This window comes from Oryctolagus cuniculus, chromosome 4 (assembly GCF_051225735.1).
Source record: "Oryctolagus cuniculus isolate XC-2025 breed Fujian yellow rabbit chromosome 4, ASM5122573v1, whole genome shotgun sequence".
NCBI lineage: Eukaryota > Metazoa > Chordata > Mammalia > Lagomorpha > Leporidae > Oryctolagus > Oryctolagus cuniculus.
Genome location: NC_142870.1, coordinates 167,126,915 through 167,136,916, shown reverse-complemented (window position 1 = coordinate 167,136,916; position 10,002 = coordinate 167,126,915). Strand labels below are relative to the sequence as shown.

Below are 10,002 nucleotides of genomic sequence, written 5' to 3'. Positions count from 1 at the left end.
CTCTCTCTCACTGTCCACTCTGCCTGTCAAAAAAAAAAAAAAAAAAAAAAAAAAAAAGAAATCATTATTATTGCATCTATAGGAATTGGAAATTGAATACATGAAATTTACCCACGTTTAATATAAGAAGCTTGGGAAGAGTGGTAGGGTGACCACCTTGGAGAGCAGAGAAGACAGGGCACAGAGAAACCAAAGGTGGCTGAAAACACTACAAAGCACAGTGGCATGTTTGTACGTGTGTGGTCAGTTCAGAGCACTTTTCAGCGGCTCAGAAATCCTGCTAGCCACGATCTCTAGAAATCCAAATGAGGAGAACACTTCACCAGACTTTATTCACACGTCCTACATGTTTCGGGAAGAAAGCCACCATTGCTACATCCTCCAAAGCCCCCACCACTACAGTCCAACTAGCAATACACAATAGGGGGCTTCTTCGGGTGTTCAGCCCTTCCTCAAAAGAACCTGGCGTAAGTCTCAGTAGGAGACAGGAAATCAGAATAAATAGCCATTGTTCTGTCAGGGTGATTCTGGTGTTGCTCTGGCTGGACAAAGACAGGAGTGCTGGGAAGGGGGCTGATTGCGTCACAGAGCTCACCTTGTAAAGGGCTCCGCCAGGTGCTCCTTTACAGATTGGTCCCTGGCTAGAAGTGCAGCTGGGAAAAGGGTCTTGAGAACAAAGCCATGGGAAGATAGCGGTTTTTTTTTTCCATTCTGTTTCTCCTGGTCACCATATGTTATTAATTACTTGGTTCCATTTGGTAGGCATTTTAAAGGAGAAAAGTGTGCAGGTGGTGCGGGATCTGGCTTGGGGAAGATTTTACACTTTAGAATGGAATGAGAACAGCTTGCCATCAACACCTGTGGACCTGCAGGGGTCCGACCAGCAGTTGATCTTTCGTAGGAACAAGGGCACGTTTTAACCTGGGATCTGGGAAACAACTGGATTCAGTTGTGCTAGTCTGCCGGGGCTGCTCTCATAAAACCACGAACCAGGTGACTTGAGCAGCTGCCATTTGTCTTCTTGGCATCCTGAAGCTACCAGTCCAATGCCAAGGAGTCTGAAGGATTGCTTTCTTCCAAGACTTTGCTCCTCACTTGGTAGAGGGCCATCTATTAGTGTCTGCATTGGCTTTTTCTTCTCTGTGCATCTGTGTCATCTCTTCTCTTAAAGATAACAGTTATATTAGGTCAGGGTCCATTTATATGACCTCATTATACCTTAGTGACTGTTTAAAAGCCCCTGTTTTCAAAAAAGATTCTCTTTCTGAGGTAGTGGGGATTAGGGTTTTACCAAGTGGATTTTGGGGGACACAATTTGTCTCATCACAATACCTTTTCCCCATTTTACTAGCAAACATTCCCCCTTTGGCACCTGACTAGACACATGGGAGTATATCACCAAAATTTGTCACCAAAATGCCCGGGTCAGGCAGCAGAAATTTGCCTCGTCAATGTGGAACTCACAGATTTCTCTCTGAGCTCTTGGCTCGAAAGAAGAGTCCTTCCTAGTTTCTCCAAATGCAGACCAGGGAGCTGGGAGTGGGTGTTTGGGGGAGGAGGGCTTGAAGGAGGATCTTTCTGCCACATGCCAGTAAAAATAGACCATTCTAACGCTGGCAATTGAAAAAGTTGGCACAAAATTTGCAGAATTAAGCACATAATTAATTGCCCATTTTTTGACACAATGGTTTCTACTTTCTTATGTAGCTTTTTCTTTTTCATCTTTGCTGGCACTTAGCAAAAACACTTCCATCTTTTCTGATGCCATCTCCGTTAGTTTGTAAAAGAGAGTGAGCTTTAACGAAAGCACCTACTGCCCCTACTTTTATCAAAGTGTCTCTGTTGATACTGAGTTCATCAAAAACTTGCCTTCATCTAATGTCTGCTCCTGGTGTTCTTTGAGTATCAAAAAGGATTTAAAATGTCTCTTTGATATATACATGTCAACTGTTAATTTTCCATTTACCCTAAGCATTTTATTAAAAATGTTAAAGTATACAAATTTGAAAAGACTTTAGAATAAGTATATAACTGCAAGTATAATATGATAGCACATAGACAGCATCAAGGTGACAAGAAATAAAACTGTCCCTGGAGATTGATCCTGTTCAGGTGGAACACAGATAAAATTTTAAAGGAGTGCACCTTATTCTTTTATAAAAGCATGCAGCTTTCTCTCTTCTAAGGTTGAATTTAGTGGCTACAGAAGTCACTTCCTCCTACCACACTGAGATGGCTTCATGTAGGAGCTACCCAGAAATGAAGCAGTGATGTAGCTAATAAGCGAGTACAGGAACACAGCTAGCTAATTTCCAAGTGCTAGCTGAAATGTGGCAATCTCTTCACAGTATAAATGTGATAACTGGATAAACATCACTGACATGTCAGGAAAGCATGTTCTACCCTTTACAACTCTTCTGAAATTTTATATATTTATTTACAAGAGAGATGGAGCTAGAGAGAGAGAAAGATCTTGCATCTGTTGCTTCACTCCCCAAATGCTGGCAACAGTCAGGGCTGGGGCAGGCTGAAGCTAACGACCAGGAACTCAATATGGGTTGCTCACATGGGTGGCAGGGCCCCAAGTCGTTGAACCATCACCTGCTGCCTCTAGGGTGTGCATTAGTTGGAAGACAGAATCAGAAGTGGAGCCAGGACTTGAACACAGTAACTCTGATCTGGGGTTGCTTAAGTCACTGAGTGAAACTCCTGCCCCTAAAATTCTTTTTTTTATTATTAATTAATTTATTTATTTTTGACAGGCAGAGTGGACAATGAGAGAGAGAGACAGAGAGAAAGGTCTTCCTTTGCCATTGGTTCACCCTCCAATGGTCGCCGTGGCCGGCGCGCTGTGCTGATCCGATGGCAGGAGCCAGGTGCTTCTCCTGGTCTCCCATGGGGTGCAGGGCCCAAGCACTTGGGCCATCCTCCACTGCACTCCCTGACCACAGCAGAGAGCTGGCCTGGAAGAGGGGCAACCGGGACAGAATCCGGTGCCCCGACCGGGACTAGAACCCGGTGTGCCGGCTAAAATTCTTTTGAAGACACAGTCATTCCTCACTGGAACTTTGTGGTGAGAGCTGGCACTGTCCCCACACATTCTGAGTTGTAGGGGACTCCCTTAGGTGTCTGTCTCCATTTGAGATGGAGAAATGGAAACTCAGAAAAGAAAATCATTTCCTCATCCATTGGTCAGCAGGCTCATTGAATATACTGCATTTTGATAGCAGATGTGTGGAATATACTTGGACTTCAGTCACTGATGGAATCAACACAATTTCAAAACACATCATTTAACTGTCTTGGTCATGGACATTTCCAAGATAAGACTTTCTATTATACTCCCATGGCTTCAGGTTATCAGAAAGCCCATGCTTTCCTTTATTGAAGGAAACTGGTCTGGCTGGTGCTGGTGTCTCCCCTCCAGTCTTCCTCATCTTCATCTTTGCTTCTGCAGCATTTCCTCTGGTTCACTATCTTCAGCATCATTAGAAGCCACTGCTGCTGACAGAGCTTTGGGGGCAGGAGTCGGAACAGGTTCTTTAGGCTCCCCGGATCAAGTTCGGCAGATGTGGCTGTCGCTTTCTGTGACATCTGAGCACCTATGGCAACTGCAGACTTGGATCCTTTGTTTTGTTGGGAGATCTGCCACTCCTTCCTCAGCTGATCTCTTATCAGACCTGTGACTGGAACCTTCTGCCCCGTGACTTTTGCATGAGAACAGAAGCAAGTGCTGCAGAAGGAGTGGCCAGGCATCAAAAGCGACCTAAGGATGCTGCAGATTGGACCTTGTGAGAAACCTAAGACTTCATGGGACGTGGCATTCGCCCCAGTCCCTCCAGCATGCTAACGACTGAACACAGTGAAACCAGACTTCACCCAATTAGTCATTTCCATTCCCATCAAAACCTGAATTCCACATGAAGCCCCTTTAATTTAGCAAGTCGCCTTTTGGTATTTCTTTATGAGGTGTTGAGTAAGTCCGCCTATTCTCAAATCACCTCCCATAGCAAACCTGCACTAAATCTAATCAAATGTATCCAATGTATTAATATATTCTCCATCTTTCTAAATGTAATCCAATTGAATCAAAGTATCCAATGTATTAATACATTTTCTATATTTCTATATTTTCCAGGAGAAATTATTTTCCACGAAACTCTGAACATCTTTTGAGCTAGCATTTAGTCCTTTACCAGGTCACAGGATTTTAGTTTATCGCTGACATGTTTCAGTCACATGTTAAAGTGAATAGCAAACAGGTCATGGGATCCACGCATCCTGCTTTGTTTTGCTATTCTAGCACATTCTTAATTTTCATATGTGCTGACCATTAATGTGACACCTTAATTGAATTTCACTTTTACTTCCCTTTTTAATGTTCTATTTTAGTAATTAAAAAACACTTTAAATTCATGTGTCCTGGCATCCAGCAGTGGGACACTTTGACTTTCGTAATAATTGCATACATAAGAGATGAAATCATCTGTTGGTTTTTAAATGCTTTTTAGTTAAAATAATTTCCATATGGTCGAATTAGGTGATCTCCACATGCATAAAAATCCACTCGGAGGAAATTAAACATGCAAACTTTTAGATAAAATGGAGAGATATGAACATGTTACCACACCAACCTATAAATCAATAAGCATGAGTTCCTTCCATAGAGTGTCTAATATCGAACTGCCAATAGCAAAAACACTATTGATAAAGATTTGGCTCTAAAAATAAAATCAAGCATGCTTAATTTGTTGGCACTACTATGTACTAGATACTGTATGAAGTTCTTTATGTATGCTACCTAAATTAGGAATTGGTAAACTTTTTCTCTAAAGAGCAGATAGTACATATTTTAGTCTTTGTGGACCATATAGTTTTTGGTCACAACTTCTTAGCTCTGCCATTGTAATGGTGAAGTAGCCAGAGTCAACACTGAATGAATGACTGTAGTTGCATCTCAGTGAAACTTTGCATACACAAACACGTGTTTTTTTTGGCTTTGGATGGCAGGTTCCCAAGCTTTGGTCCATGTTAATCCTCATTTACTGGTAGGTGCACATGAGGACAGGCCTCCACCAAAGAAGGCTGCTGGAGAATATTGAAAAATCTCTGCCTCCACCACCCGGCCAAGAAGCACCTCTCTCGGCACAGGTCTTCAGTTCCACACTCTGGACCTGAGGACTTCTTGTTCTGCTTCTACTAGGCGTTTTGGACATAAGCTTAAGGCTGTGAAGCAGGATCACATACTGTGAGATCATCGGCATCTGGATATTGGAAAAATGCTGTAAGAAGTCCTATTTCCATGAAATCATTTGTAATTTGAGAAAACTCTTTTCCTAGAGAATTAGCAGATGTTGAGACGCTGGAGCAGGGATCCCACCCTGGCAGGCATGACTCCACCTTCCATCACCGTAGCACTGTGGGTCTCTTTGGCTAGGTCCCTGGGGTCCCTGGGGCTTCCCGACTGCCTCCTTTGGCTTTGTGTGGTACCTTACAGAATCTCTTTCCATTGCCAATAATCTTTGTCATCTCAGCTCTTAAGTGGCCATGTGGGGTCGGTTATGGCTAGACCCTCCGGGTTATTGCCTTCTCCAGCCACACCTTCTTACTTCTTTTGGACACAGTAAAAAGTCAAGTAGAACCAAGGCTATAACCTTCTTGCTCTTGTTTTTAACCACTTACTACAAAGCTAACTCTTAAATTCATATCTCTAGCTAGAATAATGGTAGTAACGGCCCCTCTTGGACTCAGCTTCTTGTCAAACCTCCTGATAGAGAAAGCAGGGAAATTTGTGCCTCAAGACATCATCCAGAAAAAAATTAAAATCAAGGCTAGTGTTTAATATTTTATTATTTCCTAGGTACAAGATTTTCTGTGGATGAACTCATTTAATCCTCATAATAGTTATAAAGTTAGGCACTATTTTTACTTGCACTTTTCCAAAAGGGAGACTGAGGCACAGAAAGATTAAGTTACATATTCTCAGTGTTGTTCACTAAATAAACATTGGGCCCAGGGCTTGACCCCAAGCAATCCAATGCCAGAATCTGTTTGACCACTGTGCCATATGAGTATATTACCCACTGTTGCTTTAGAAACCAACTTCTAACATCCTCGAAGATTGTCCAGGGCTCCATTTTTTCTCTTCCTATGTCTGTTATCAGAAGTATTGGTCTGTCCTGTTTCCATCTTTCCCAGAATTATTTCAATAAAAGGTGCAAGGGGCTGATGATTCCCTCATTTTAATCTTAAATCATTAAAAATATGAGCTCGTTTCTTTTTAGCTCAGCTACCTTATATAGTCCCAGGAACTATCTAATGCTAATTTTAATATACTCTTCCAATTAATTCCTACTAAGAATTTCTAATGCATCTGTAGTATAATAACTCCAAGCTTCAAAATATGTTCAATTTTACTTTTACTTTCCCAGGTGGACTAAATCATGCCAACATTTTTTGGGGAAAATTTCCTCATCCCATAGTAAAGTGTAACATGAATTTCAACTGGGTGAAAGGTGAAAATTTGCCCTGTGTCAATGTCCAAAGGGCCAGAAAGATTTATTCTGTAACATTTATATTGTTATACTTGAGCATGCATAAGACGTTACATGAAGGACTAGGAAGAAAAAAAGAATTAAAATGTTAGGACATTTTTTGAATTCCTTCTGAGACCATGTTTGGAAATGCAAAAGGTTTATTATTTTCTCCTATGTCCACTACAGTGCCAAGTCACAGAATGTTGTTCGACCAGTTCTTGGTGTCAAAAGTTGAAACTCTACCCAATTAATTGCACACAACATTTCTAGAATTACTTCAGAGTGCTGTGGAAAAGCATGCAGGATATATTCCTCTTGGCTAAGACCCCTTCCTTGCTCTTAAGATAAATTACCGATGTGTTGGATTTGTCAAATGATTGTCGCTTGTTAATAATTGGAATGCAATTGATTTACCCAGCCTTGTTTCACAAAGGCTATAAAGCAATTTCTTAAGATACACATAAAATAGCAAATAAGTAGAAAAATGAGTCAGGAAATTTCCGTGGAAATGAAGGTGAGTCAGGACACAAACACACAATGAAGTCATGTACATTCACTAGAGTTGGCCCAAAGCTAGCCTCTAATTCCTGCCAGCCAGCGAGAAGAAGGAAACAGGTGAGTAAGTCACATGGCTTCCAATGTTGACTCTATCTCGTTGCTCATAGACGAACACTTCTGCTTGCTTATGAGATCGGGATTTTCTCTTGAGTCTCTCCAGAGAGGATCCATGTATTGTCATAAACACCTCAACCGTGAACAGAGACACACATTTTTCAGAAGAGTTCAAGAACAAAACCACAGCAATGGCTCCTGGCATCTGGCCAAAGGGCAGGCAACTGAAAGCAGAGTGACTAAGGCAGCTGAGAAGGGGCGTAAGCCTGGGATGCCCTGATGAGCTGGCCCCAACTTGGGTGGATCCGAGAACTTGGATTCGTAGCTCTTTCTCCAAGACTTCTGTTCATAAGATGGATTTCTGTGCTTTTTCTCAGAGAAGCTAGCTTTGTCCATCTGAAGTGGGATCTAAAATCTGCTTTGACCATTGTCCCTTTTCTATTGACACGATTCCAATGGAGATGGTGGGTAGATCTCAATGAAAGAAACAGAGATGGAAAACAAGGGGTCATATGATTTGAGAGAAGGTCATGGAACTTCTGGGAAATCTCAGCAAGACATAATCATTTCAATTTGATGATAACTTATCTGTAACAGCTCTCTTTGGAGTAATGGTTACATGCATGCACCTGTGGAAAATTTGTACTTTTCCTCTTTGCCGCAAAGTGAAAATGCTCTTGGCATCCAAGGACAAGGGGATGGGAACCCACACAGAAGTTGGGATGCAGGCTTATGGAAGGTGGCACTCTCATGTGTGAGCGAGTGAAGACACTTGGTAGGAACTGCCTCTTTGGAATATTGGGCACTGTTCAGAAAATCACCCCCTATTGTGGTGGAGGCTGTGATGTGGCCTCTAGAACCCCTCTTCAGGATTTCAGCACTCGATCACCCAGCTGCAGGGAATATTTCCCTCCAGTGGCCTCCAGTGAGCCTTTCCCCACGGGAATCATCATTCATCTCATCCAGGGTCAGGCCCTTGAGGCAGCCAGCTCCCCATGACTAGCACGTGCAGACAGACAAGGCTTGGACAGCTCTGAAGGCAACTGGCTCCATGGCTTCCCTTGGGATTAGCTGCTGTCCCTGCTGCTCCTGCCCCCCACCCATTACAGACGTGGAATCCCCTGAACTTTCTGCTCACAACCTCCATCTCAGAGTCTGCCGCCCATAGAACTGACCTGGGATGTCTGAGCACTGCCCCCCTGATCCTCCCCACACATCTTATCCATGTAGCTTTGCTCTCAGATTTTAGTTCCTCACTTCCCACCTCACCTTTTGGTATCTTTGTTCTCTTCCACGGCCCTGTTTTTTAAAGTTAAAGGATTCCCATTGTGGACCCCCTTCTTCTTTTCTTCCTCACTGGTACTAGGATTCATTTTTTTTGACAGGCAGAGTTAGACAGTGAGAGAGAGACAGAGAGAAAGATCTTCCTTTCATTGGTCCACCCACCAAATGGCTGCCACGGCTGGTGTGCTGCGCCAATCCGAAGCCAGGAGCCAGGTGCTTCTCCTGGTCTCCCATGCGGGTGCAGGGCCCAAGCACTTGGGCCATCCTCCACTGCCCTCCTGGGCCACAGCAGAGAGCTGGACTGGAAGAGGAGCAACCGGGACAGAACCGGCGCCCCAACTGGGACTAGAACCCGGAGTGCCAGCGCTGCAGGTGGAGGATTAGCCTAGTGAACTGCAGCGGCCGGGAAAGAAAGAGAGAGAGAGAGAGATCTTACAAGGGCAGCTTTACTCCTCCAAATGGCTGCAATGGCCATTGCATTGGTCTTCCACGTAGGTGACAGGGCCCCAAGTACTTGAGCCATTATCCACTGACTTCCCAGGCACATTATCAGGAAGCTGGATCAGAAGAGGAAAAGCCAAGTCTTGAATCAGTGCTCCAAGAAGGGATGCAGGCGTTGCAAGTAGCAGATTTGCCCACTGTGCTCCAAGGCAGGCCCTAGGCTAAGGAACCAAACTTTTTTTTAAAACTAATTAATTAATTAATTAATTTTTTAGACAGGCAGAGTGGACAGTGAGAGAGAGAGAGAGAGAGAGAGAGAGAGAGAAAGGTCTTCCTTTTTCTGTTGGTTCATCCCCCAATGGCCGATGCGGCTGGCGCACCACGCTGATCTGAAGCCAGGAGCCAGGTGCCTCCTCCTGATCTCCCACGCGGGTGCAGGGCCCAAGCACTTGGGCCATCCTCCACTGCACTCCCGGGCCACAGCAGAGAGCTGGACAGGAAGAGGAGCAACCAGAACAGAATCCGGTGCCTCTACCGGGGCTAGAACCCAGGGCACCGGCGCCGGCGCCGCAGGCGGAGGATTAGCCTAGTGAGCCGCGGTGCCGGCAGGAACCAAACTCCTTTAAAAACATATTTTGACATCAGTATTTTGTGGACTAGTACACTTTGAAAGGTTTTCTGTGCAAATTCACACTGATTGTTAATGTTGAGTTAATAATGTTTTCACACTTCAAATTTGATGATTCAGAAATTTCTTACTCAAGGCCTTGATTTTGCAATAGTAAAGTCTACAAAGGAAAGATATTTTTGAGAAAGATGTGTTTTAGCAGTCATGCTCACATCGGGTCATGCCAAGGACTCTCTTCTACATTTCACAATACTTTTCTTCTAAGGAATCAAAGTGAATCTGATAGTCACTTATGAACAATATAAGTCCCATCTGTATCATTAATACTTGTTGATGCTCTGCTGAATATGGGATGACTGTACCTATGTGACTAATTCAACCTGGAAATAAGCTATAACAACCAAATATAAGTAAAAGAATAAGAAACTTTACCAAAATTTACCTATTTATAAACTCTGAGTATTTCATTATCTGGTCTTTATTCCAGAAAAAAATTTACAG

The 10,002-nt window shown here is 43.3% G+C and overlaps 1 pseudogene; it reads right to left on the bottom strand.

Annotated features, from left to right (window-relative positions):
- Positions 1–3,293: 3,293 nt before the first annotated feature.
- Positions 3,294–8,521, bottom strand: LOC149127207 (PEST proteolytic signal-containing nuclear protein pseudogene; annotated as a pseudogene).
- Positions 8,522–10,002: the final 1,481 nt, after the last annotated feature.